Source organism: Heterodontus francisci, unplaced genomic scaffold (assembly GCF_036365525.1).
Source record: "Heterodontus francisci isolate sHetFra1 unplaced genomic scaffold, sHetFra1.hap1 HAP1_SCAFFOLD_152, whole genome shotgun sequence".
Classification (NCBI taxonomy): Eukaryota; Metazoa; Chordata; class Chondrichthyes; order Heterodontiformes; family Heterodontidae; genus Heterodontus; species Heterodontus francisci.
This window is the reverse complement of record NW_027141229.1, coordinates 2,209,697-2,236,130: the sequence shown is the minus strand read 5'-3', so window position 1 is coordinate 2,236,130 and position 26,434 is coordinate 2,209,697.

Genomic DNA, 26,434 nt, shown 5'->3' with positions numbered 1-26,434 from the left:
AAAAGAGATAGAAGGATACTTCACAGGGGATATTGGAAGAGGAGGATGCAATTTAACCCCACAATCCTGTTCCGGCATCCAATGTGATCTTGGCTGATCTGTGATGTAACTTACACCATATATCCTGCCTTTGCCCCTTATCTCTTAATACCTTTGGTTAACAAGAATCTATCAATCACAGATTTAAAAATTAACCAATAAGCCAGCATGAAATTTGCACAACCAAATCATTGTGTGGGTATTTCTGTGTGTTTGTGTGTGTGTCTATGTCTGTTTGGGTGTGATGGCTCCCACAGTGGAATAGCTTGCCGGATGTTTAAAATGGAGGCTGTTCCTTCTGGATCATCAAAATTATCCGCCTGGGCCCCAACTTCATCTACATTTCCCCCTCACATGATGTTTTTTTCTCTCCATACCTATCTCTTATATGTTTGTGTACACAGCAGTGAAGGATTACATCAAATTAATATATCTTACATTATCCTTTTCATCCACCTCAACAACCTCTCTCTCTCCAAATTTGTCCCTCTCTACAGCACTCTCTCTGCCTTCATATCTAACCCTCTCTCCCTCTGTCTCTCTCCTAATGTCAGAGATAGCAGGAGGGAGAGACAGAGAGAGAATGTTGAAGGAACTGTACTCTGTTCCTAAGCTGTGCTGAACCTGCTCTGGGAGTGTTTGATGGGCTACATTAATCGCCCGTGTCTAGTCCTCTATCAGGCTGTGAAGAAGCAGAGCATTTTCAGTACACAGCGGGTTCACTCCTGTCTGCTACTGGGAAGTGAGACTGACCTTAACATTAAGGCAGTGTTTGACCGAGTGTGACATCGAGGAGCCCGAGTAAAACTGAAGTCAGTGGGAATCGGGGGAAATCTCTCCACTGGTTGGAATCATACCGAGCACAAAGGAAGATGGTTTTGGTTGTTGGAAGTCAATCATCTCAGTCCCTGGCCTTCATTGCAGGAGTTTATCAGGGTAGTGTCCTCAGCCCAACCATCTTCAGCTGAGATCCCAGCAGAAAGTGCTTTAAATACTGAGCAGGTCAGGCAGCATCTGTGGAGAGAGAAACAGAGTTAGTGATTCAGCTCGATGCTTTCCAGATTTCCAGCATCCACAGTATTTTGCCTCAGATAATAAAGCAATCCAGAGCCACATGCACCAAGACCCGGACAACATTCAGGTTTGGGCCGACCAGTGGCAAGTAACATTCACGTCACACAAGTGCCAGGCAATGACCATCTGCAACAAGAGAGAATCCAACCACCTCCCCTTGGCATTCAAAGCATTATCCCATCGCTGAATCACCCAGCATCAACATCCTGGGGAAACATTGACATCAAACTTAACAGAACGAAACACATCAATAGTTTCTTCACCCAGTGGCTGGTGGGTGTCTGGAACTCACTGCCTGAAAGGATGGTAGAGGTAGAAACCCTCATCACATTTAAAACAATCCCTTGGATATCCACTTCTCTATATTTAAAATGGGTAAGGAATAACTCTCCTCGTCTACACTGCCCCATCGAACACTCTCAGAAAATGTACAGCATGGCTTAAATACAGAGTAAAGCTCCGTTTAAACATTCCCTGGAGTGTCGGATTAACCCGGGTCACTCACTGTGCCCGGCTCAGCCTCAAGACTCACCTGCCTCAGTCACTGAGACGCTCCTGTATCACTTGCCTTATTGTAAGCGGATGCCGGGTTTGGGAGCAGGACAGGCACACGGGATTAGGACGACTGCTCATGTGGAGGATAAGCATCAGTAATCCCTCAGAGAATCTGAACAGACCAGCGAGACTCAGAAAAGGAAACTTGTGTTGAATTTGAGAGTCTTGCATTGTGGAATGTTTTAGTATTTGGTGAGAATGTTGAGCCAGTGACATTTTGCCCCAGTGGGATGAATAGACACTATATGACTTTATTACAACAGTAAGGTACCGTGTGTACTGTAAATATGGACTGAAATAACAATGTAACTGATCAATTTTCAGCTGAATTTTATGACTACAGTTATACCTGCAATCCTGTCAGTATGTACATAAGACACGATGGGATGAAGTCAAAGTGGCCACTGTTGAATTTGCTAGCTTGATCTTTGTGGGAACACAAGGGTTAAGTAAGTTAAAAATATTAAATGGTCAATTCACTTGTTTAAGTAAACACTGAACAGAAATGGGTCTGGAATGTCCTATGTGCTGCATTCCTACTCCGACATCTACTCTGTCAGGACCCCTCATGATTTTGAACACCTCGATCAAATCTCATCTCAAGTTTCTCTTCTCTATGGAGAACAACACCAGTTTCTCCAATCTATCCAGGTAACTGAAGTCCCTCATCCCTGGAACCTTGCTCGTGAATCTTTTCTGCATCCTCTCTAAAGCCCCCACATCCTTCCGAAAGTACGGTGTCCAGAATTGGACACAATACTAGTTGAGGATGAAGCAGTGTTTTATAAAGCTTCATCATAACCTCCTTGCTTTTATACTCTCAGCCTCCATTTACAAAGCCGAGGATCCCATATGCCTTTTAACCACTTTCTCAACTAGCTCTGCCACCTTCAATTTGTGCACAGACATCCCCAGGTCTCTCTGTTCCTGCACCCACTTCCTTCTGTTCTTAGGTTCCCATAACAGAGAGGGACAGGAGGACAGGGAGGTCGAGAAAGAAGGAGGGGGAGAGAGAGCAAACAAACAGGAAACACGTATGGGAACACCACCATCTTCAAGTTTCCCTGAAGTCACACACCATCCTGACTTGGAACTATATCGCTGCTCCTTCACTGTGACTGGGTCAAAATCCTGGATCTCCCTTCCTAACAGCACTGTGGGTGTACCTACCCCACATGGACTGCAGCGGTTCAAGAAGGAGGCTCAACACCACCTTCTCAAGGGCAATTATGAATGGGCAATAAATGCTGTCCTGGCCACTAACACACACATCCAACAAATGAATCAAGAAAATAAAAATTTGACACTGAGTCACTTCAGGAGATATTAGACCAGATGACCAAAAACTTGGCCAGAGGTTGGTTTGAGGGAGAATCCTCAAAGAGGAAAGAGAGTTCGTGAGATGGAGAGGTTTGGGAAAGGAATTCCAGAGTTAGGGCCTTGGCAGCTTGAAGGCATGGCCACCAATGGTGGAACGATTCAAATTGGGGATGTTCAAGAGGCCAGAATTAGAGGATCAGAGATATTGGTGGATTGTGGAGCTGGAGGAGATTGCAGAGATAGGGAGGGGTCATTTGTGGAAGACAATTCCAAAATTCCACCATCCTTTGTGTGTAGAAGTGTTAATAAATTTCACCCTTGAAAGGGTCTTTGACTAATGTTCGATTTTTCGACTGTGCCCCTCGTCCGAGACTCCTCCAACCAGTGAGAAGAGTTTCTCTCTACCTACCCCATCAGTTTCCAGTATTGTCTTGTAAACTTTGATCAATTCACCCAGCACAGTGGCACAGTGGTTAGCACCGCAGCCTCACAGCTCCAGCGACCCGGGTTCAATTCTGGGTACTGACTGTGTGGAGTTTGCAAGTTCTCCCTGTGTCTGCGTGGGTTTCCACCAGGTGCTCCGGTTTCCTCCCACATGCCAAAGACTTGCAGGTTGATAGGTAAATTGGCCATTAGCAATTGCCCCTAGTATAGGTAGGTGGTCGGGAAATATGGGGACAGGTGGGGATGTGGTAGGAATATGGAATTAGTGTAGGATTAGTATTAATGGGTGGTTGATGGTCGGCACAGACTCGGTGGGCTGAAGGGCCTGTTTCAGTGCTGTATCTCTAAACTAAACTAAACTTAACACCCCTTACACTTCAAAATTCCAGGGACACAGAGTAAAGCACCGTCTAAACTGTCCCTTCAAATGCTGCCAAGCCAAGTACAGAATGGAGTTATCTACAGAGCAAATCTCTGTCCTCTCTGTTCTATAAAACACTCGCAGGACAGGTACAGTGTGGGGTTAGATACCGAGTAAAGCTGCCTCTATATATGCCTCTCTTTCTCCTCCTCCATCCAGATGGAGAGAGTAACAGTGAGAAAGACAGGGATAGATATAGAGAGGGAATAACAGAGAGAGGGAAGGATAGCAATGGGGAGAGATTACCAGAGAGGAAGAGATTGGGATGGAGAGTGTCGGTCAGTGTTCCTGCAAAGCTGTGTGCAGCAGCCTGGAAGGTACCACGCAGGTCCTGTTCCGTGATAAATAACACACGTCTTCGAAGATTCTTAAAAATTTAAAGGGACTGCACGTGGGTCAAAAAAAACTTGCCGTGCACAACAACTAAATTTTCTGGGAACATTGGAGCCAGCTGTAGCTCAGTGGGTAATAATCCTGCCTCTGAGTTATACGTTTGTGGGTTCAGGTCTGAACACAAAATCTAGACTGATGTCACCCAACAGAAAATCAGAACAGACCAGCGAGACACAGAAAAGGAAACTTGTGTTGAATTTGTGAGCCCAGCTTTCTGTAATGTTTTAGTGTTTGGTCAGAATGTTGACCCAGTGAAATTTTGCCCCTGTGTCACAAGAGTTATCTGAATAGAGATTATAACATCTTATTACAACATGAAGGGACCGTGCGCACTGAGTATAACAACATTTGCAGCGTCCCATCATGTAAAATACTTTACTGGGTGTGGGATCAGGGTTTGATATTTCCAAAACACTGAGGGAAACTCGAACTTTTAATCAGCCCTGGGAGGAAAGTAAACCTGGAGACTTTCAAACAGTAATCAATGTCAGATTTGATCAATTATTAGGGATTAATCAATTTAGTATACAAAGCAGACAGAATATGCCGTTAAAAAGCGGGATATGGGTTTCCTACCAGCCTGCAGAAGGAAGTGCACCCTCTGCAGTTGTGGTATCACCAAAAGCAGCCAAATTAAAATAGCAAATTGATGTATGTGGAGTTTTACTGAGGTTCTGAGAGAGGAGAGAGAAACAGGCATAGACTCAGACAGCAAGACACACCCACACACAGAGACACAGACACACAGACCGACATGCACAGACACACACAGACAGAGACCGACATGCACAGACACACACACAAATGGACTGCCCAAGGGACAGAGAGTGACAGAAGAATATTTCAATTTCTATAATATTTCAATTTCAGTTTCTATAAGATCCCCCCTCATTCTTCTGAATTCCAATGAATCTAATCCCAATCTACTCAGTCTCTCCTCATAAGCCAACCCCCTCAACTCTGTAATCAACCTAGTGAATCTCCTCTGCACCCTCTCCAGTGCCAGTACATCCTTTCTCAAGTAAGGAGACCAAAACTGCACACAGTACTCCAGGTGCGGCCTCACCAGTACCTTTATACAGCTGCAACATAACCTCTCTGCTTTTAAACTCAATCCCTTTAGCAATGAAGGGCAAAATTCCATTTGCCTTCCTAATTACTTGCTGTACCTGCAGACCAACCTTTTGCGATTCATGCACAAGGACACCCAGGTCCCTCTGCATAGCAGCATGCTGCAACTTTTTACCATTCAAGTAATAATCCTTTTTACTGTTACTCCTACCGAAATGAATGACTTCACATTTATTAACATTGTATTCCATCTGCCAGACCTTTGCCCACTCACTCAATGTATCTATGTTCCTCTGCAAAGTTTCACAGTCATCTGCACACTTTGCTCTGCCACTCATCTTAGTGTCATCTGCAAACTTTAACACCCTACACGTGGTCCCCAACTCCAAATCATCGATATAAATTGTAAATAATTGTGGTCCCAACACCGATCCCTGAGGCACACCACTAGTGACTGATTGCCAGCCAGAATAGCACTCATTTATCCCCACTCTCTGCTTCCTGTTAGTCAACCAGAGAGGGAAAGGCAGTTGGAGAGACAGAGAGAGAGAGAGACGCAGAGATGGAAGGAGAGAGATGGAGTGACAGGGAGGGAATGACAGATGGAGGGACAGAGTGAGAGACAGAGAGAGGAGAGAGATGGAGTGACAGGGAGGGAAGGACAGATGGAGAGACAGAGAGCGAGAGACAGAGATAGAAGGAGAGAGAGGGAGTGACAGGGAGGGAAAGACAGATGGAGAGACAGATGGAGGGACAGAGTCAGGGACAGAGAGTGGAGAGAGATGGAGTGACAGGGAGGGAAAGACAGATGGAGAGACAGAGAGAGAGAGACAGAGATAGAAGGAGAGAGAGGGAGTGACATGGAGGGAAAGACAGATGGAAAGACTGAGAGAGAGAGAGGCAGAGATGGAAGGAGGGAGAGGAAGTGACATGGAGGGAAAGACAGATGGAAAGACTGGGAGAGAGACAGCGAGGGAAAGACACATGGAGGGGCAGAGAGTGAGACAGAGAGAGAAGGAGAGATAGGGAGTGTCAGGGAGGGAAAGACAGATGGAGGGACAGAGAGAGAGCGAGAGACAGGGAGAGAGATGGAGTGACAGGGAGTGAAGGAAAGATGGAGGGATTGAGAGAGAGACAGAGAGAGGCAGAGACAGAGATCGAAGGAGGGAGATGGAGTGACGGGGGGTGGGTGGGGGGTGCGGTAGACAGGTGGAGGGACAGAGAGAGAGAGGCAGAGATGGAAGTAGTGAGAGGGAGTGTCAAGGAGGGAAAGACAGATGGAGGGACAAAGTGAGAGACAGAGAGAGCAGGAGAGAGATGGAGTGACAGGGAGGGAAGGACAGATGGGGGGATAGAGAGAGAGAGAGAGAGAGAGACAGAGATAGAAGGAGAGAGAGGAAGTGACAGGGAGGTAAGGACAGATGGAGCGACAGAGAGATAGAGAGACAGAGATAGAAGGAAAGAGAGGGAGTGACAGAGAGGGAAAGACAGATGGAGGAGAGGGAGAGAGACAAAGATAGAAGGGGAGAGAGGGAGTGACAGGGAGGGAAAGACAGATGGAGAGACAGAGAGGGAGAGACAGAGAGAGTGGCAGAGACAGAGATAGAAGCAGAGAGAGGGAGTGACAGGGAGGGAAAGACAGATGGAGAGACAGGAAGAGAGACAGAGATCTCTCCCGATGTTTCTGTCTCCATACCTATCTCTGAAATGTTTGTGCACACAGCTGTGAAGGATTACATCAAATTAATTTCTCTTACATTCTCCCTTTCAATCGACCCCGCAATCTCTCTCTCTCCAACCTTGTCCCTCTCCACAGCACTCTCTGTTTGCATATCTAACCCTCTCTCCCTCTGTCTCTCTCCTCGTGTCAGAGATAGCAGGAGGGAGAGAAAGAGAGAGAATGTTGAAGGAACTGTACTCTGTTCCTAAGCTGTGCTGAAGCTGCTCTGGGAGTGTTTGATGGGCTACATTAATCGGCCGTGTACAGTCCTGTATCAGGCTGTGAAGAAACACAGCTTGTTCAGTGTACAACGGGTCAAAGGGAACGATTCACTCCTGTCTGCTACTGGGAAGAGAGACTGACCTTAACATCAAGGCAGCGTTTGACCGAGTGTGACATCGAGGAGCCCGAGTAAAATTGAAGTCAGTGGGAATCCGCTGGTTGGACTCATACCGAGCACAAAGGAAGATGGTTGTGGTTGTTGGAAGTCAATCATCTCAGTCCCAGGACATCACTGCAGGAGTTCCTCAGGGTAGTGTCCTCGGCCCATCCATCTTCAGCTGCTTCCTCAATGACCTGCCCTCCATCGTAAGGTCAGAAGTAGGGATGTTCACTGTTGATTGCACAGTGTTCAGTTCCATTCACACCTCCTCAGATAATGAAATCCCAGCAGGAAGTGCTGGAAATACTGAGCAGGTCAGGCAGCATCTGTGGAGAGAGAAACAGAGTTAGTGATTCAGCTCGATGCTTTCCAGATTTCCAGCATCCACAGTATTTTGCCTCAGATAATGAAGCAATCCAGAGCCACATGCACCAAGACCCGGACAACATTCAGGTTTGGGCCGACCAGTGACAAGTAACATTCACGTCACACAAGTGCCAGGCAATGACCATCTGCAACAAGAGAGAATCCAACCACCTCCCCTTGACATTCAAAGCATTATCCCATCACTGAATCCCCCAGTGTCAACATCCTGGGGAAACATTGACATAAAGCTTAACTGAACGAAACACATCAATCGTTTCTTCACCATCTCTCTGGGACAGAGAGACACAGATAAAGAATGTGAATAAGCCTTGACAGAACCTCAGTAAATTGTTCCAACCATTGTTAATGATAGAAATCAAGGATTATATTAGAGCAAAGGAAGAGGCAGAGAATGTTAGCCCCTTTATAACTATATCCTTTAGTTTAGATTGCCTCTCCTCCTTCTTCCTACCTGTGGAGGTGGGAGATGTGGGCATGGTTCTTAATGAATTCTCTGTGTCCGTCTTTATAAAAGAGTGGGAACGATACAGAGATTGTAGTTAAAGAGGAGGAGTGTGAAATATTGGATGGGATAAACAGAGTGAGAGGGGAAATATGAAGGTGTTTGGCAGCTTTGAAAGTGGATAAATGGTCAGGCCTGGATGTATTAGAATCAGTTCAGAGAAGGTTCACTTGGCTGATTCCTGGGATGAAGGGGTTATCTTTGAGGAATGGTGGAACAGGTTGGGCCTATACTCATTGGAGTTCAGAAGAATGAGAGGTGATCTTATTGAAACATACAAGATTCTGAGGGGACTTTACAGGGCGGATGCTGGGAGGATGTTCCCCTTGTGGGGAAGTCTAGATCTAGGGGGCAGGTACACTGTGGGGTTTGATACAGAGTAAAGCTGCCTCTGTATATGCCTCTCTTTCTCCTCCTCCATCCAGATGGAGAGAGTAACAGTGAGAAAGAACAGGGATAGATATGGAGAATAAGAGAGAGAGGGAAGGATTGCAATGGGGAGAGAGTACCAGAGAGAAAGAGGAAGAGATTGGGATGGAGAGTGTTGGTCAATGTTCCTGCAAATCTGCGTGCAGCAGCCTCAAAGGTCCCACGCAGATCCTGTTCCACAATAAATAGCACACGTCTTCAAAGATTCTTCAAAGATTTCAAGGGACAGCTCACGTTAAAAAAAACTGGGCACGCACAACATCTAAATTTTCACGGGAACATTGGAGCCAACTGCGGAATAAATGTTTTTTACCAGCCTGCATAAGGAAGTGTAACCTCTGCAGATGCGGTGAAACCAAAAGCAGCTGAATTCAAATGGCAAACTGATGTATGTGGAGCTTTACAAAGGGTCTGAGAGAGGAGAGAGAAACAGACATAGACACACACACACACAGAAACACACACACAGACAGAAACACACAGACAGAAACACACACACAGACAGAAACACACACACAGAAACACACACACAGAAACACACAGACAGAAACACACAGACAGAAACAGACAGAAACACACACACACAGAAACACACACACAGACAGAAACACACACACAGACAGAAACACACAGACAGAAACACACACAGAAACACACACACACAGAAACACACAGACAGAAACACACAGACACACACAGACACACACACACACACAGAAACAGACAGAAACACACAGACACAGAAACACACAGACACACAGAAACACACACACAGAAACACACACACACAGAAACACACACACACACACACAGAAACACACACACACAGAAACACACACACACACAGAAACAGAGTGACTCAGGGACAGAGAGCGAAAGAAGAATATTTCAATTTTCAAAAGGCATTTGATGAGATCAACCTTCGATTTAAAAATGACAATTGATTTTGCATCAATGTTTGCGTGCAGAAGACACGTTCCAAACTACTACCACCTTTAGCCTGGAGTGGCGGATTTTTACTCAGAGGGTTGTGAATCTTTGGAATTCTCTACCCCAGTGGGCTGTGGAAGCTCAGTCTGGGGAAAAGGCATTGAAGTGGATGATCAGCCAGGATCGTATTGAATGGCGGAACAGGCTCGATGGGCTGAATGGCCTACTCCTGTTCCTATGTTCCCAAGCTGCTGAAATAGTTTCTCCCAAACTACCCCATCAGCTCCCCTTAATATCTCTACATCTTTGAACAAATCACCTTGATCCTCCTAAATTCCAGGCAATAAATCCCTAGTTTGTGTAATATCACCTCGTAATTTAACCCTTGGAGTCCAGTTATTATTCTGGTAAATCTACACTGCACTCAAATGGACATGGACCCCCCAAAGTCTCTTTCAACCTCCAGTGTTTCTATCTTTTCACCATTTATCAAGTACTCTGTTCTAGTCTTTTTTACTGACATTGAAATCTAACTACCACAGTTTTGCCCATTTATTTAAGATATTAATATCTCTTTGCATTGTTCTGCTTCCAGCTACACTGCTTACAATGCTGCCTATTTTTGTGTCATTGGTAAACTTGGGTATGTTGCATTCTACCACATCATCTTAAATCATTAATAAATACAGCAAAACTGAGACACACACGGGCTTTGCACTAGAAGACAGGAGTGAATCATTCCAACCTCGAGGCTTTTTAACTCCACATTAATGTTTAAAAAAAAATTCAAATTCACAACAGCCCTGTGTGGGATTTGAACTCCTGCTTTTTCTATCATCAGCTCAGGCCTTCAAATTAAAACCCATAAAAAGAGATTCATTTTCCTCCTGCTGTTGTGTGACTGACTGAGGTTTTGTATATTGTTCCCTTCGCCTCTTCTTCCATGTGTTTGAAGTCTTTGAAGTTTGTCAGACATTGGTAAACTACTTCATGTGGTGTTCTGTAAATACCTTCAATTCTGTGTATCTGGAAGGGACACAATTCAAATTCTCACCTTATTGCATCAACCAAAACCTGCAGGTCCATTCAAACAACTCTATTTCCTGTCTCTGCAAAGACAGCTCACACTTCCACAATGCAGGAATGTCTGAATGGAAACAGCTTTTGACACATTTCCCAACACGTTTACTAACACTTTTCAGGATGAAGCTAAATTCAACTCTCAGATTACAAGCCCCAAATTGAATCTTTTAGATGTAAAAAGTGACACAAATGAAATCCCAGATCTCTCTGTCCCTGCACCCATTTTAACATTGTACCATTTAGTTTATATCGCTTCTCCTCAGCTTTCCTTCCAAAATGCATCATTTTACATTTCTCAGCATTGAAGTTAACCTGCCATGTGTCTGACCATTTCACCAGACTGCCTCTATCCTCCTGAAGTCTACTCCTATTCCCTTCACTGTTTCTTACATTGCAGATGGCACAATGTTGAAGTTAAGCCCTGTTTACCCCAGTCTAAGTCATTCATATATCAATAAGATCAGTGGTCCTAATCAAAACCCCTGGGGAATACCACAATTTACACTGTATACAGTGAGTACAAAAGCCGAGAGGGTGCGCTGAACATTTATAAAGCTCTGGTCAGGTAACAGAGAGGGAGAGACTGGGATTCAGAGGGTAACAGAGCGGGAGAGACTGGGATTCAGAGGGTAACGGAGAGGGAGAGACTGGGACTCAGAGGGTAAATGAGAGGGAGAGACTGGGACTCAGAGTGTAACAGAGAGGGAGAGACTGGGACTCAGAGGGTAACAGAGAGGGAGAGTCTGGGATTCAGAGGGTAACGGAGAGGGAGAGACTGGGATTCAGAGGGTAACAGAGAGGGAGAGACTGGGACTCAGAGAGTAACAGAGGGGGAGAGACTGGGATTCAGAGAGTAACAGAGGGGAGAGACTGCGATTCTGAGGCTAACAGAGAGGGAGAGACTGGGATTCAGAGGGTAACAGAGAGGGAGAGACTGAGATTCAGAGGGTAACGGAGGGGGAGAGACTGGGATTCAGAGGTAAACATGGAGGGAGAGACTGGGATTCAGAGAGTAACAGAGAGGGAGAGACTGGGATTCAGAGGGTAACAGAGGGGGAGAGACTGGGATTCAGAGGTAAACAGAGAGGGAGAGACTGGGATTCAGAGGTAAACAGAGAGGGAGAGACTGGGATTCAGAGAGTAACAGAGGGGGAGAGACTGGGATTCAGAGAGTAACAGAGGGGAGAGACTGCGATTCTGAGGCTAACAGAGAGGGAGAGACTGGGATTCAGAGGGTAACAGAGGGGGAGAGATTGGGATTCAGAGAGTAACAGAGGGGGAGAGACTTGGATTCAGAGAGTAACGGAGAGGGAGAGACTGGGATTCACAGGGCAACATGGAGGGAGAGACTGAGATTCAGAGGGTAACAGAGAGGGAGAGACTGGAATTCAGAGGGTAACAGAGAGGGAGAGACTGGGATTCAGAGGGTAACAGAGAGGGAGAGACTGGGATTCAGAGGGTAACAGAGAGGGAGAGACTGAGATTCAGAGGGTAACAGAGAGGGAGAGACTGGAATTCAGAGGGTAACAGAGAGGGAGAGACTGAGATTCAGAGGGTAACAGAGAGGGAGAGTCTGGGATTCAGAGGGTAACGGAGAGGGAGAGACTGGGATTCAGAGAGTAACAGAGAGGGAGAGACTGAGATTCAGAGGGTAACAGAGGGTAAAATCGAGTTGGCAAGGGCAACATAGAAATTTTAAGGCACTGAAAGCGGCCACTTCACCCATTCTCTCTGTGCCAGCCGAAAAACGATCAACCTATTCTCATCCCACCTTCCAGCATTTGTTCCGAGCACTGCAGCTTACCGCACTTGAGGTGCCGATCCAGACTCCTTCTGAATGAGTTGAGGGTCTCTGCCTCAACTACCCTTTCAGGCAGTGAGTTCCAGACCATCGCGACCCTCTGGGTGAAAAAGATTTTCCTCAACTCCCCTCTAATTTTTCTGCCAATCACTTTAAATCTATGCCCCCTCGTCACTGACCTTTCTGCTATGGTTCTCTGCCCTTCACCTCCACTCTATCCAGGACCCTCAACATTTTGTACATTTCAATCAGATCTCCCCTCAGCCTTCTCTTTTCCAAGGACAACAACCCCTGCCTATCCTCATAGCTACAATTCTCCAGTCCTGGCAACATCCTGGAAAATGGGAGAGAGACAAAGTCCCGTGTTCATAACACATGGATAAAGAGGTTAATCATCTGAGCTGTAACTCTGAGACAGAGACAGAGAGGGAGGGAGAGAGGGAGAAAGAGAGAGAGAGGGGGAGGGAGACAGGGAGGGAGAGATGGTGTGGGGGAGACACAAACTGAGATGTGGACAGAGGCAGTGAAAGAGAGAGAGGGAGAGATAGAGAGAGAGAGGCAGAGAGAGAGAGATGCAGAGAGAGAGAGAGAGAGAGGGTGAGACGGAGAGAGAGAAGCAGAGAGAGAGAGGCAGAGAGAGAGAGACAGAGAGAGAGAGGCAGAGAGAGGGAGGCAGAGAGAGGGAGGCAGAGAGAGGGAGGCAGAGACAGGGAGGCAGAGACAGGGAGAGAGAGGCAGACAGAGAGCTAGAGAGAGACAGAGAGAGGGAGCGATGGTGTGAGGGAGGCACAAATTGAGACATGGACAGAGGTTGAGAAAGAGAGACAGGGAGAGACACAGAGAGAGTGCTGGGGGAGAGACAGATAGAGAGTGAGAGAGGCACAGAGAGAGAAGACGACACAGAGAGGCAGACATAGAGAGGCAGACAGAGAGCGAGAGAGAGACAGAGAGAGGGAGAGATGGTGTGAGGGAGGCACAAATTGAGACGTGGACAGAGGTAGAGAGAGAGAGGGAGAGATCGAGCGAGAGAGAGAAAAAGAGAGAGAGGGAGAGATAGCGAGAGAGAGAGGGGGGTAAGACAGATAGCGAGGGACAGAGGCAGTGTGAGAGAGGCAGTGTGAGAGAGGCAGATTAGAAGGTAGCAAATGTAACCCCACTATTTACAAAAGGAAGGAGGGAGAAAATGGGAACTAAAGACCTGTTCATCTAACATCGGTCATAGGGAAAATGGTCGAATCTATAATAAAGGATGTGATAACAGGACACTTAAAGAGAGATTGCAGGGGGTGGGGGGAGAGAGAAATGGGGGGGAGAGAGAAATGGGAGGGGAGAGAGAGGGGGGAGAGTGCGTGAGTGAGACAGAGCAAAGGAGAGAGATACTAGGTTAGGTGGGACAATAAGCTGTGAGGAGAACACAAATAGACTACAAAGAGAGATGGTTTGGGATAGACAGCGATAAATGTCCCAGTGTTGTGGGAACATAAAATGGCCACTGAAAATGAACCTAAAATGGCTGACTGATGTGTGTGGATTTCCACAGATGAGAGGAGAGAGAGAGAGACAGACAGACAGACAGAAAGAGAGACAAAGAGGGAGACAGAGACCAAGACACAGAGAGTGATAGCAGGATATTGGGCGTAGGACAGAGGAAGAGGAGGAGGCCATTTGGCCCCTCAACCCTGTTCTGTCATTCAATGAGCTCTTGGCTGATGTGTGATCTAACTCCATGTACCTATCTTTGCCCCTTAATACCTTTGGTTAACAAAAATCTATCAAACTCAGATTTAAAAATTAACAAGTGTCTCAGCATCAATTGCTGTTTGTGGAAGAGAGTTCCAAACTGATACCACACCTGGTGTGTTGAAGTGTTTCTTCATTTCACTCCTGAAAGGTTTTTAGACTAGGTTTATATTTTTAGACTATGCCCCCATGTTCTAGACTCTGCAGCCAGTGGGAATTGTTACTCTCTGTCTACCCCATCAGTTTCCCTTATTATCTTGAAAACAATCATCAAATCACACCTGAGCCTTCAAAATTCCAGGGATACACAGTAAATCTCCAGCTACACTGTCCCATTAAACATTCCCAAGCCAAGCACAAGGTTGGGTTTGACACAGAGTAAATTTCCCTCTGCACTGTCCCATCACACACTCCCAGGGCAGGAACATCATGGGGTGGATACAGAGTGAATCTCACTCTACACTGTCCGATAGAGACAGACAGAGAGAGCGAGACAGAAAAAGAGAAACAGAGAGACATGGACTGACAGGGTGACTAAAAGAGATAGAAGGATACTTCACAGGGGATCTTGGAAGAGGAAGATGCAATTCAACCCCACAATCCTGTTCCGGCATCCAATGTGATCTTGGCTGATCTGTGATGTAACTTACACCACATATCCTGCCTTTGCCCTTTATCTCTTAATACCTTTGGTTAACAAGAATCTATCAATCACAGATTTAAAAAGTAACCAATATGCCAGCAAGAAATTTGCGCAACCATTATCATGAGGGTGTGATGGCTCCCACAGTGGAATAGCTTGCTGGATGTTTAAAATGGAGACTGTTCCTTCTGGATCATCAAACGTATCTGCCTGGGCCCCAACTTCATCTACATTTCCCCCTCTCCCGATGTTTTTTTCTCTCCATATCTAACTCTTATATGTTTGTGTACACAGCAGTGAAGGATTACATCAAATTAATATATCTTACATTATCCTTTTCATCCACCTCAACAATCTCTCTCTCTCCAATTTTGTCCCTCTCTACAGCCCTCTCTCTGCCTTCATATCTAACCCTCTCTCCCTCTGTCTCTCTCCTAATGTCAGAGATAGCAGGAGGGAGAGACAGAGAGAGAATGTTGAAGGAACTGTACTCTGTTCCTTAGCTGAGCTGAAGCTGCTCTGGGAGTGTTTGATGGGCTACATTAATCGGCCGTGTACAGTCCTGTATCAGGCTGTGAAGAAACACAGCTTGTTCAGTGTACAACGGGTCAAAGGGAACGATTCACTCCTGTCTGCGACTGGGAAGAGAGACTGACCTTCACATTAAGGCAGTGTTTGACCGAGTGTGACATCGAGGAGCCCGAGTAAAACTGAAGTCAGTGGGAATCGGGGGAAATCTCTCCACTGGTTGGAATCATACCGAGCACAAAGGAAGATGGTTTTGGTTGTTGGAGGTCAATCATCTCAGTCCCAGGCCTTCATTGCAGGAGTTTATCAGGGTAGTGTCCTCAGCCCAGCCATCTTCAACTGAGATCCCAGCAGAAAGTGCTTTAAATACTGAGCAGGTCAGGCAGCATCTGTGGAGAGAGAAACAGAGTTAGTGATTCAGCTCGATGCTTTCCAGATTTCCAGCATCCACAGTATTTTGCCTCAGATAATGAAGTAATCCAGAGCCACATGCACCGAGACCCGGACAACATTCTGGTTTGGACCGACCAGTGACAAGTAACATTCACGTCACACAAGTGCCAGGCAATGACCATCTGCAACAAGAGAGAATCCAACCACCTCCCCTTGGCATTCAAAGCATTATCCCATTGCTGAATTTTTCAAAGAGATAGAGAGAGAGACAGGGGGTGAGGGGGAGAAAGAGAGAGAGAGAGAGAGGGGCAGGGGGTATAAAGAGAGAGAGAGGGAAAGAGGGGGTGAGGGGGAGAAAAAGAGAGAGGGGGGTGGGGGGATGAAGAGAGAGCGAGAGGGGGAGATGGGGGGGGGGGGGGAAGGGGGAGAGAGAGAGAGAGAGAGAGAGACGGAGTGAAGGAGAAGGTGAGGAATAAAAAGTCCCAAAGACGTTGCACAGGGTGCATTCTAAAACAAAATCTGACACCAAACCCACAGAAGTTGAGATTAAGTGTGATGACCAAATGTTTGGTCAAAGAGGTTAGTTTTAAGGAACGTCTTTAAGCCGGAATGAGAGATAGAGAGACGGAGAGGTTTAGGGAAGGAATTCCCCAGTATTAACAGGCAGTGACATTAATTCCTGATTGTCGGTCGAGATTTGTTCGGAAAGGGTATTAATGTTTTCGGAGCCAAGACAGCTCAATGTGGATAAGGAGCAAATCAGCCATGACCTGAATGAATGGGCAGGACAGTCTCGAGGGGACGAATGGCCTCCTCCTGTCTTCCGAAGGGCTTTATTAATATCCCTGCCAATGCATTGATGGTTTTCTGCTTCAAAAAATGAGCAGTTTGGGGTTCTCTCTAAACCCTCCCACCAGCCTCGGAACGACTCACGGATTCATGTCTAAGGGAACTGATCAATTGTTCTGGTAGAATTTCCCCCTTTGTTGATGGGTTAATAAAGCCGATGGGATCCTGAGCTTTATAAACAGGTATAGAGTGTAAAAGTCAGGAAGTGATGCTAAACATTTATAAAATAATAGTTTGTCCTCGGCTGCAGTATTGTGTCCAATTCTGGAACCACACTTTAGGAAAGACATGGAGGCTTTGGTGAATGTACAGAAGAGATTTACTAGAACGGTTCCTGGATGAGATTATTACAGTTACACTGATAGACTGGAGAAACTGGGCTTGTTCTCCTTAGAGCAGAGAAGATTAAAAGGAGATTTGATCGAGGTGTATAAAATCATGGAAGCTTTAGATGGAGGAAATAAAGAGAAAGTGTTTCCAATGGCTGAAGGATTGATAACCAGAGAGCACAGATTGAAGGTGATCGGCAAAAACAAACATTGGCGACATGAGGGAAAGGATTTTTTTTCCACACAAGTGCTTCAGATTTGAAATGCAATGTCTGATAGTGGTGGAGACAGATTCAATAGTAGCTTTCAAAAGGAGAATTGGAGAAATCATTGAAAGAGAAAAAAATCAACAGGCACTTGGAGAGGTTTGAGTTAATTAGGGAAAGCCAGCAAGAATTTGATGAAGTAACAGAGAAGGTTGATGAAGGGAATGCAATGGATTTTAGATGGATTTGAAGAAAGCGTTTGACAAAGTGGCACATAAAATTCTGGTTAACAAAACTGAGGCTCATGGGATAGGAGGGCCAGTGTCAGCTTGGATCAAAAATTGGTGAAAGGACAGAAAACAGGGAGTTGTGGTAAATGGTTGTTTTTCAGACTGGAAGATGGTAGACAACAGTGTTCCCCAAAAGTCAGTGCTTCTTGTAAAATTTTAATATTTGCCGTTAACAAACTTGGAGGAGATGCAAACAGTGAAGGTGACACCAATCGACTACAACAGGACATAGATAGGGGAGTGGGATGGGCAGACAAGTGTCAGAAGGAATTTAATACAGGGAAATGTGAGATGGGCAGAAGGGATAGGGAGAGGGAATATAGACTTAATGGCCCAGTTCTAGGGAGTGTGCAGGGACAGAGAGACCCGGGGATACATGTACATACATCTTTGAAGGTGGCAGGACATATTGAGAAAGTAGTCAGCAAAGCATATGGGATCTCAGGCTTCATAAATAGAGACTTTGAGTACAAAAGCATGAAAATTATGCTGAATGTTTACCTGTGGAGTTGGGAGATGTGGGCATGGTTCTGAATGAATTCTCTGGGTCCGTCTTTCTCAAAGAGGGGGAACGATGCAGATATTGTAGTTAAAGAGGAGGAGTGTGAAATATTGGATGGGATAAACAGAGTGAGAGGGAAATATTAAGGTGTTTGGCAACTTTCAAAGTGGATAAATGGTCAGGCCTGGATGCATTGGAACCAGTTCAGAGAAGGTTCACTCGGCTGATTCCCGGGATGAAGGGGTTGTCTTATGAGGAATGGTTGAACAGGTTGGGCCTATACTCATTGGAGTTTAGAAGAATGAGAGGTGATCTTATTGAAACATACTAAATACTAAAAGGGATAGACAGGTTAGATGCAGGTAAGATGTCTCCTTTGGTTCGGGAGTCTAGAACCAGGGGACACAATTTCAAAATAAGGAGGAAGCCACTTAGGTCTGAGATGGGGAGAAATGTCTTTGCTCAGAGTGTTGTGAATCTTTGGAATTCTCTACTCCAGTGGGCTGTGGAAGCTCAGTCTGGGAAAAAGGCATTGAAGTGGATGATCAGCCATGATCGTATTGAATGGCGGAACAGGCTCGATGGGCTGAATGGCCGACTCCTGTTCCTATGTTCGCAAGCTGCTGAAATAGTTTCTCCCAAACTACCCCATCAGTTCCCCTTAATATCTCAACATCTTTGAACAAATCACCTTGATCCTCCTAAATTCCAGGCAATAAATCCCTAGTTTGTGTAATATCACCTCGTAATTTAACCCTTGGAGTCCAGTTATTATTCTGGTAAATCTACACTGCACTCAAATGGACATGGACCCCCCAAAGTCTCTTTGAACCTCCAGTGTTTCTATCTTTTCACCATTTATAAAGTACTCTGTTCTAGTCTTTTTTACTGACATGGAAATCTAACGACCACAGTTTTGCCCATTTATTTAAGATATTAATATCTCTTTGTAATTTGATGCTTCCAGCTACACTGCTTACAATGCTGCCTATTTTTGTGTCATTGGTAAACTTGGGTATGTTGCATTCTACCACAACATCTTAAATCATTAATAAATACAGCAAACTGAGACACACACGGGCTTTGCACGAGTAGACAGGAGTGAATCATTCCAACCTAGAGGCTTTTTAATTCCAGATTTATGTTTTTTTAAAGAAAAAATAGAATTCAAATTCACAACAGCCCAGCGTGGGATTTAAACTCCTGCTTTTTCAATCATCAGCACAGGCCTTCAAATTAAAACCCATAAAAAGAGATTCATTTTCCTACTGCTGTTGTCTGACTGACTGAGGTTTTGTATATTGTTCCCTTCTCCTCTTCTTCCATGTGTTTGAAGTCTTTGAAGTTTGTCAGACATTGGTAAACTACTTCATGTGGTGTTCTGTAAATACCTTCAATTCTGTGTATCTGGAAGGGACACAATTCAAATTCTCACCTTATTGCATCAACCAAAACCTGCAGGTCCATTCAAACAACTCTATTTCCTGTCTCTGCAAAGATAGCTCACACTTCCACAATGCAGGAATGTCTGAATGGAAACAGCTTTTGACACATTTCCCAACACGTTTGCTAACACTTTTCAGGATGAAGCTAAATTCAACTGACAAGATTGCAAGCCCCAAATTGAATCATTTAGATGTAAAAAGTGACACAAATGAAATTCCAGATCTCTCTGAACCAGCACACATTTTAACATTGGACTATTTAGTTTATATCGCTTCTCCTCAGCCTTCCTTCCGAAATGCATCATTTGACATTTCTCAGCATTGAAGTTAACCTGCCATGTGTCTGACCATTTCACCAGCTGTCAAGAGGACATAACGTTTACAAAGAGATTTCGATAGGTTAAGTGAGTGAGCAAAAAATTGGCAGATGGAGTACAATGTGGGAAAATGTGAGCTTGTCCACTTCAGCAGGAAGAATAAAAATCAGTATATTATTGAAATGGAGAGAGACTGCAGAACTGTACGGTACAGAGGGATCTGGGTGTCCTGGTACATGAATCACAAAATGTTACCGTGTAGCTACAGCGAGTGATTAGGAAGGCAAATGGAATGTTGTTGTTTATTGCAAGGTGAATAGAATATCAAAGTAGGGAAGTGTTGTTACAGCTGTACAGGGCATAAGTTAGACGACGTCTGCAGGATTGTGGACACTTTTGGTCTCCTTACTGAAGAAATTATAGAATTGCATTCGAAGTAGTTCAGAGAAGGTTCACTGGGCTGATTCCTGGGATGAAGGGGTTATCTTATGAGGAAAGGTTGAACAGGTTGGGTCTATACCCACTGGAGTTTAGAAGAATGAGAGGTGATCTGAGTGAAACATCTCAGGTCCCGAGGGGACTGGACAGGGTAGATGCTGAGAGGATGTTTCCCCTTGTCGGGGAGTCTAGAACGAGGGGACACAGTTTAAAATGAGGGCTCTCCCATTTAAGACTGAGATGAGGAGAAATGTTTTTCTCTCAGAGGGTGGTTAGTCTGTGGAATTCTCTTCCCCAGAGAGCAGTGGAGGCTGGATCATTGAATATATTCAAGGCTGAGTTCGATAGATTTTTGATCAATTAGGGAGTCAAGGGTTATGGGACACAGACAGGAAAGTGGAGTTGAGTTCACAATCAGATCAGCCATTGAATGGCAGAGCAGGCTCGAGGGGCCGAATGGCCTACTCCTGCTCCTAATTCATTTGTTCTTGTGTGTTCCATTTCACCAGACTGCCTCTCTCCTCCTGAAGTCTGCTTCTAGTCCATTCCCTGTTTATTACATTGCAGATGACACAAACATTGAAGTTATGCCCTGTAAACACAAGTCCAAGTCATTAGTATATATCAAAAAGATCAGTGGTCCTAATATAAACCTCCACTGTATACCTCCCTCCAGTCTGAAACAACCATTGTCCACTCTCTCAGCCAATGTCGTATCCACTCAGCCAATGTCCCTTTCATCCCTGGAGCACCAATATTGCTAACTGGTCAATTAGGAGGCACCATTAAGTCCTCCCCATGAGGACCCTGGTCCCAGACCTCTCTGTTTCCACTCTCCCATCAACATTCCCCAGACAGGGACAGCATGGATTAGATACAGAGTAATGCTCCTTCTACACTGTCCCGTCCAACAGTCCCAGGACAGGAACATCATGGGGTGGATACAGAGTGAATCTCACTCTACACTGTCCGATAGAGACATGGAGAGAGAGGCAGAAAGAGAGAAACAGAGAGACATAGACTGACAGGGTGACTGAGAGAGAAAGAAGGATATTTCACAGGGGATATTGGAAGAGGAGGATGCAATTTAACCCCACACCTCCGTCCCGGCATTCAGTGAGATCATGGCTGATCTGTGATCAAACTTACACCATATATCCTACCTTTGCCCCTTATCTCTTAATACATTTGTTTAACAAGAATCTATCAATCACAGGTTTAAAAGTTAACCAATAAGCCAGCATGAAATTTCCACAAACAATATCATGAGGGTGTGATGGTTCCCACAGTGGAATAGCTTGCTGACTATTTAAAATGGAGGCTATTCCTTCTGGATCATCAAAAGTGACCGCCTGGGCCCCAAATTCATCTGCATTCCTCCCTCTCCCGATGTTTGTTTTCTCTCCATACCGATCTCAAATATGTTTGTGTACACAGCAGTGAAGGATTTCATCACATTAATATATCTTACATTATCCTCTTCATCCACCTCAACAATCTCTCTCTCTCCACGTTTGTCCCTCACTGCAGCCCTCTCTATGCCGTCATATCTAACCCTCCCTCCCTCTGTCGCTCTCCTAGTGTCAGTGATAGCAGAGAGAGAGACAGAGAGAGAAGGAGTGAGAGGGAGTGTCAGGGAGGGAAAGACAGATGGAGGGACAGAGTGTAAGACAAAGAGAGAAGGAGCGAGATAGAGTGACAGGGAGGGAAAGACAGATGGAGGGACAGAGAGAGAGGCAGAGACAGTGAGAGAAGGAGAGAGACGGAGAGCCAGAGAGGGAAAGACAGATGGAGGGACAGAGAGAGTGAGGCAGAGATGTAAGGAGAGAGAGGGATTGACAGGGAGGGAAAGACAGATGGAGGGACAGAGTGAGAGAGAAGGAGAGAGAGGGTGACAGAGAGTGAAAGACAGATGGAGGGACAAAGAGAGAGACAGAGATAGAAGGAGAGAGAGAGGGAGTGCAAGTGAGGGATAGACAGATGGAGGGACAGAGACAGAGAGAGAGACAGAGGGAGAGGCAGAGACAGAGAGTAGGAGAGAGAGGGAGAGACAGAGAGGGAAAGGCAGATGGACAGACAGAGATAGAAGGAGAGAGAGGGAGAGACAGAGAGGGAAAGACAGATGGAGGGACACAGTGAGAGACAGAGAGAGTAGGAGTGAGAGGGAGAGACAGAGAGGGAAAGACAGATGGAGGGACAAAGTGAGAGACAGAGAGAGAAGGAGGGAGATGGAGTGACAGGGAGGGAAGGTCAGATGGAGGAATAGAAAGAGAGAGACGGAGAGAGAGGGAGAGTCGGGGGGGAAGACAGATGGAGGGACAGAGAGAGAAGGAGAGAGAGGGAGAGACAGAGAGAAGGAGAGAGGGAGTGACAGAGAGGGAAAGACCGATGGAGGAGCAGAGAGAGAGGCAGAGACAGAGAGAAGTAGAGAGAGGGAGAGACAGAGAGGGAAAGACAGATGGACAGACAGAGATAGAAGGAGAGACAGAGAGGGAAAGACCGCTGGAGGGGCAGAGATAGAGACAGAGGGAGAGGCAGAGACAGAGAGAAGTAGAGAGAGGGAGAGACAGAGAGGGAAAGACAGATGGAGGAACACAGTGAGAGACAGAGATAGAAGGAGTGAGAGGGAGAGACAGAGAGGGAAAGAGAGATGGAGGGACAAAGTGAGAGACGGAGAGAGAAGGAGAGAGATGGAGTGACAGGGAGGGAAGGTCAGATGAAGGGATAGAGAGAGAGAGACGGAGAGAGAGGGAGTGATGGGGGGTGGAAGGCAGATGGAGGGACAGAGAGAGAGAGAGGAGAGAGATGGAGTGACAGGGAGGGAAGGACAGATGGAGGGATAGAGAGAGGCAGAGACTGAGAGAGAAGGAGAGGGTTGGAGAGACAGAGAGGGAAAGGCAGTTGGAGAGACAGAGAGAGAGAGAGGCAGCGATGGAAGGAGAGAGAGGGAGTGACAGGGAGGGAAAGACAGATGGAAAGACAGAGAGTGAGAGAGACAGAGATAGAAGGAGAGTGTGGAGAGACAGAGAGGGAAAGACAGATGGAGTGACAGAGAGAGAGACAGGGAGAGAAATGGAGTCACAGGGAGGGAAGGACAGATGGAGGGATAGAGAGAGAGAGACAGAGATAGGAGAGTGAGGGAGTGACAGAGAGGGAAAGACAGACTGAGGAACAGACAGAGAGACAGAGAAAGAGATAGAAGGAGAGAGAGGGAGTGACGCGGGGGGAAGACAGATGGAGGAACAGAGAGAGACAGAGATGGAAGGAGAGAGAGGGAGTGACAGAGAGTGGAAGACAGATGGAGGGACAGAGAGAGAGACAGAGAGAGAGGCAGAGAGAGAAGGAGAGAGAGGGAGAGACAGAGAGGGAAGACAGATGGAGAGACAGATAGAAGGAGAGAGACGGAGAGACAGAGAAGGAAAGACAGATGGTTGGACAGAGCGAGAGACAGAGAGAGAGCGGGAGTGACAGAGATAGAAGGAGTGAGACGGAGAGACAGAGAGGGAGACAGAGAGAGTGGCAGAGACAGAAAGCGAAGGAGAGAGAGGGAGTGTCAGGAAGGGAAAGCCAGATACAGGGACAAAGTGAGAGACAGAGAGAGGAGAGAGATGGAGTGACAGGGAGGGAAGGAAAGATGGACGGACAGAGAGAGAGACAGAGAGAGTGGGAGAGATGGTGTAAGGGAGCCACAAATGGAGTCATGGACTGAGACAGAGAGAGAGAGAGAGAGAGATAGGCAGAGACAGAGAATGAGAGAGATGTAAACAGAGTCATGGACAGAGGGTGAGAAAGGGAGATAGGGAGAGACAAAGTAAAAGGAGAGAGAGAGAGAGAGATAGAGAGAGGGAGAGACAGAGAGAGGGAGGGCGAGATGGTGTGAGAGAGACAGAGGTGTGGACAGAGGCAGAGAGAGAGAGAGGGAGAGACACTGAGAGACAGAGAGAGACAGCGAGAGAGAAAGAAACAGAGAGGGAGGGAGAGAGAGACAGAGAGGGAGAGACTGGGATTCAGATGGTAACAGAGAGGGAGAGACTTGGATTCAGAGGGTAACAGAGAGGGAGCGGCTGGGATTCAGAGGGTAACGGAGAGGGAGAGACGGGGATTCAGAGGGAAACATAGAGGGAGAGACTGGGATTCAGAGGGTAACAGAGAGGGAGAGACTGGGATTCAGAGGGTAACAGAGAGGGAGAGACTGGGATTCAGAGGGTAACAGAGAGGGAGAGTCTGGGATTCAGAGGGTAACAGAGCGGGAAAGACTGGGATCGGGAGGGTAACAGAGAGGGAGAGACTGGGATTCAGAGGGTAACAGAGAGGGAGAGTCTTGGATTCAGAGGGTAACAGAGAGGGAGAGACTGCGATTCAGAGGGTAATGGAGAGGGAGAGACTGGGATTCAGAGGGAAACATAGAGGGAGAGACTGGGATTCAGAGGGTAACAAAGAGGGAGAGACTGGGATTCAGAGGGTAACAGAGAGGGAGAGGCTGGGATTCAGAGGGTAACAGAGAGGGAGAGACTGGGATTCAGAGGGTAACAGAGAGGGAGAGTCTGGGATTCAGAGGGTAACAGAGCGGGAAAGACTGGGATCGGGAGGGTAACAGAGAGGGAGAGACTGGGATTCAGAGGGTAACAGAGAGGGAGAGTCTTGGATTCAGAGGGTAACAGAGAGGGAGAGACTGGGATTCAGAGGGTAATGGAGAGGGAGAGACTGGGATTCAGAGGGAAACATAGAGGGAGAGACTGGGATTCAGAGGGTAACAGAGAGGGAGAGTCTAGGATTCAGAGGGTAACAGAGAGGGAGAGTCTAGGATTCAGAGGGTAACAGAGAGGGAGAGTCTGGGATTCAGAGGGTAACAGAGAGGGAGAGACTGGGATTCAGAGAGTAACAGAGAGGGAGAGACTGGGATTCAGAGGGTAACAGAGAGGGAGAGTCTGGGATTCAGAGGGTAACAGAGAGGGAGAGACTGGGATTCAGAGGGTAACAGAGGGAAAAATAGAGTTGGCGAGGGCAACATAGAAATTTTAAGGCACAGAAAGAGGCCACTTGGCCCATCCTCTCTGTGCCAGCCGAAAAACGATCAACCGATTCTAATCCCACCTTCCAGCATTTGGTTGGAGCCCTGCAGCTTACCGCACTTGAGGTGTCTATCCAGACTCCTTCTGAATGAGTTGAGGGTCTCTGCCTCAACTACCCTTTCAGGCAGTGAGTTCCAGACCATTGCGACCCTCTGGGTGAAAAAGATTTTCCTCAACTCCCCTCTAATTTTTCTGCCAATCACTTTAAATCTATGCCCCCTCGTCACTGACCTTTCTGCTATGGTTCTCTGCCCTTCACCTCCACTCTATCCAGGACCCTCAACATTTTGTACATTTCAATCAGATCTCCCCTCAGCCTTCTCTTTTCCAAGGACAACAACCCCTGCCTATCCTCATAGCTACAATTCTCCAGTCCTGGCAACATCCTAGAAAATGGGAGAGAGACAAAGTCCCGTGTTCATAACACATGGATAAAGAGGTTAATCATCTGAGCTGTAACTCTGAGATAGAGACAGAGAGAGAGAGGGAGGGAGAGAGGGAGAAAGAGAGAGAGAGAGGGAGGGAGAGAGGGAGGGAGAGATGGTGTGGAGTCGACACAAACTCAGACGTGGACAGAGGCAGCGAAAGAGAGAGAGGGAGTGACAGAGAGAGAGAGAGAGGCAGAGAGAGAGAGAGAGGCAGAGAGAGAGAGGCAGACAGAAAGATAGAGAGAGACAGAGAGAGGGAGAGATGGTGTGAGGGAGGCACAAATTGAGACGTGGACAGAGGTAGAGAGAGAGAGGTAGAGATCGAGCGAGAGAGAGAAAAAGAGAGAGAGGGAGAGATAGAGAGAGAGAGAGGGGGGAAAGACAGATAGCGAGGGACAGAGGCAGTGTGAGAGAGGCAGAGTGAGAGAGGCAGATTAGAAGGTAGCAAATGTAACCCCACTATCTACAAAAGGAAGGAGGGAGAAAATAGGGAACTAAAGACCTGTTCGTCTAACATCAGTCATAGGGAAAATGGTTGAATCTATAATAAAGGATGTGATAACAGGACACTTAAAGAGAGATTGCGGCGGGGGGGGGGGGTTTGGGGGAGGAAGAGAGAAATGGGGGGAGAGAGAAATGGGGGGGGAGAGAGAGGGGGGAGAGTGCGTGAGTGAGACAGAGCAAAGGAGAGAGATACTAGGTT